Consider the following 3,867-nt stretch of genomic DNA (forward strand, 5'->3'; position numbering starts at 1 on the left):
CTGAGTCACCTACAGGCACAGAGAGATAGAGATTTGGGTTATGCAATGACATTGAACTATCCTTGGCCATACAGAGCTCAACATTTCACAACAGGAGTTTTACCTTTCTTATGTTCAAATCTGTGGGTCTAAAACGCTTTGCTTCTTTTTCTACTTTGCAGATAGCAGATCCATGAGCAGTCTACACACATTTTAACTCACAAAAATCTGGTGTATTGTTGCCTCTCTCTTTTGTTGTGGATCTGAGTACTCTCACAGAAACAAAGGCATGCATGCATTAGTTGCTGTTTTTTTTCCATGAAAATAAGCTCAATGGAACTAAATGACTGCAAGGAACCTTTTTTTTACCTTTAGAATTTCAGGATTCACGACCGAGCTCCAGTGCAGATGCTAACTCCCATTTACGGGACAAATAGAAATGAAAGGGCTACGAGTGTTGAGCGCAATAAGCGTCTCTTGGGATTTCTAGAGAGAGAGAAGGAAACCTTGAAAACGAATGTGTTCTTTCAGTGAATGTGTTTTTTTCATTGTGGAGAGAAATAATGGCTGAAAGCAATGCATGTGTTCTGTTCGTTTCTAAAATAAAAAAAATGAAAATGAGAAGCACTTCAGGTATCCAAAGCTTTCAGCATGATTAAAAGTAATATGACCGTTCGTTTGGAATCCTAAGAGTTTCAATGCACTGATGCTTGCCACGTGTCCAAGGTTGCTCGTTTCTCGTGATTTGTCAGACGTGTGTTTTGAAAATGAAAACCAAAAACAGAAAGCCGTTTGGCTATGGTTTTGATGACAAATAAAGTGCTATGGGCTCGAGGAAGTGCAACAAGGAATCCAAGGTGTGGTAAACAATCAGCTAGGGTTATGATGTACTTGTGTGCATGCGTGTGTATCACTGTTGTAGCTAATTGGGCTGCTATTGGTTTGCATGCCATTTTCATCTAGGCCCAATGTTTGTTTTCCAAGGTTTTGGGGTGCTATGTGTTTGCATGCCAATTTTTTTAAGCATTTCTTTGATGCTTTCGTGTTCCCGGTTCGACCCCACCCTAAGTGTGTCCACCTCCATTCCCGTTATTTTATTTGTCTTGGTGTATCCTTTTATTGTTTGTTCTGCTTTGTCTTTTGTTTCCTTTTCTATTTGTAGTTTTTGTTTTCTCCCTCATTCCTAGTTACGGCCATTTGGCCCATTTTGCTACCATTTCACTTGGAGGCCTAATCAATCAAATTGTTGTGCAATGATACCAACGCCTATGTATGCATGTGCTTGCCTATGCGCGTGTCCTTTCTCATGTTTTTGCCCCAAGGGGCGGATCCAGTAAACGCCCACATGCTCATGCATGCTCATTCCAGTCACTTAGGGTTTTTGTTGACTTCTCTTTGGGTGTTTCAGTTTAGTTTTATTTTAAACTAATATCCATAGATTATTTTAAACGTTAGAACAAATGGACATGGTAAAGATTAATCCCACAAAAGAGTCTTTTCTATTTATCGTTACTTAGACACTAATTCACCAATTATACTTTGAAAAATTTGCACATTCACACCAACATGGTTTGTGGGGAGTGAGATTGAAACACTTGCTTTCTGTCCAAGTGTATTTTTATTTTTGTTCTAAATGAAGTAAAGTTAGTATGTGTTATAAAGTAATAATTGTCTCACCCGAGGTTTTGCCTAGTAACCGGGCCAGTCCTGCTTAAACAGCAGTGATTCTCGCGTCAAACGGTAGAGTTTTGGCATAAGGCATGGTGGTTAGTTGGTTTCGTAGCCTCTATAGCTCAGGTTAATAAGTCCTTAGGGGTGTTCTACACCTAGTGCCCGAAAGCCCTAGTGGTTTGGGAGTCATTGACCTAAAGCTCGCTACATGGGTTGGATAGAAAGCTTAAGGGAAACGACATTGCACGACCACTACTGTTACTTCAAAAAAAAAAAATAGTCGAAAAGAAGAGAAAGAAAAATATATGTGAAGTTAGTGTGTGAAGTATGAATAAAGGGATGAGAGGTGAGAGTTTTGGTCGAGTCTCATTAACTATGTTGGTTCACTTTACACTAAAGGAAGTTTGTGAATTCTTTTCTAATTGATTCTAAATGGCTTAGACTCTATGGTGGGATTGGTTGGAACGTTTGAAAAGAGGTTCTGATTTTTAACATTTTCTATGGATTGCAACTTCAAAGTGAGAATTTTGTTTTAGCTGAGTTTTAGTTAAGTGTCTAGTTTGTTAGTTTTTATTTTTGTTTTCTAGTTTTATTTTGCTTGAGGACAAGCAAAAAGCTAAGTTTGGGGGTATTTTAATAAGTGAATTTTATATTATATATTCAACCCTATTCTTGGTATATTTTGGTTCATATTTTGGAAGAATTTTGATACTATGAATTGTATTTTCAATATAGGACTTCCGCCTTCCTCTAAAGTAAAACGTGGTCAAATGGATAAATTTTGGAGTAATTCTAGTTGGAAGACGTTCGTGAGTCAATTAGCTTGATCGTATCAAAAATTGGGATTTTTCCATCAAGCAGGTATTTTCTGGTGATAAAATAAAGGAGCGATGCGCGGTGTTGGAAAATGATGTTTCTGGGTTTAAATTGCGTTTTTGGAGCCCAAGATGACCTCGGATGGTTTCGTGGCCTTCTAGAGATGTGTTTGGAACGTCCTTATCTTTAAAACAAGCTATCTTGGGCCGGATTTGGAGGAGGTCTGAGGCTAAAACGTGGCTGGACAAGTACTTGGCAGATTCTCCTAGTTTAATTAGGGTTTTATTTTCTAAGATATTTTTATTAGTTTTCTTAGTTTCCTAGATGGAATAAGAAACATAGGTCTTAGGGTTTGTAGGGGCTGAGCAAATATATTGCTTTGGCTGTCTATAGTTTTTCTCGACGCTTATTATTATTCAATTTCAGAGACAAAGAACTTGGTTAGGGTTCTTGGAGATTTTCTTCTTTAAGGTGCTTTCATTCTGTTTATTTTTAATAGTATTTTCTATGATTTCAATTATGAATATGCATAATTAATTCCTTCTTGCTAGGTTGAAACCTTGAGCCTTAGCATGAATATGTAATTTTTATTTAATTGCTTATGATTGATTGCATGCACACTTTGAATTATTGATCACTGTTTTAAACTATCTATTTATCTTGATGATTGGCCACCATTAGGATGTTTAGACAAGTAATTGGATGCAATTCGGTCGGAATATCACCGAAGGATTGAGTATTGCTTCTTGTGATTGATAATTGTAATTTCATCTAAGGCGAACATCACGTTCTTAGGGGTTGCATGGTTCTTCAAAAGGTTTTCATAAAACTTAATGAGTCTTGCATGTTCATATTTGATCTGAATATCATAGACGAATTGCATGTTAGATATACGTTCTTACTTGAATATCACGAGAAGAATATATATTAGGAAAACCTAACCTTGGAAGTGGCACGTGTAAATCATAAGTAATTGGTAAAAATACATAGAATTGCTAGGTGATGGTGGAACCCTAGTGCCTTTATAAATTGGTATTTAAAACTCATTTCTTCGATTATTTTAGTTTTTGTTTAAAATTCGTTTTTAATATTACCCACTCTCAAACTCTCTTGTCTCAAGTTTTAATTCTAAGTATTTAATTAGGAATTATTTCTACATAAATTATCCAAATAGTCCTTGAGGAAAACGACATTGCATGAACATCTATACTACAACATCCTTGTATTCCTGCAAGTATTTCATGTGATTTTGACCCTATTTGCATAGATGTTAAAAATCCTATCATGTGTTTATATATATATATATATATATATATATATATATATATATAAACATGACATTCTTTCGGTGCCAAAAAAAAAATGTGCAGTAAGAGGTGAGCAATGGTGGTCGTAGCACAA

Source organism: Malus sylvestris, chromosome 13 (assembly GCF_916048215.2).
Source record: "Malus sylvestris chromosome 13, drMalSylv7.2, whole genome shotgun sequence".
NCBI classification, from domain to species: Eukaryota; Viridiplantae; Streptophyta; class Magnoliopsida; order Rosales; family Rosaceae; genus Malus; species Malus sylvestris.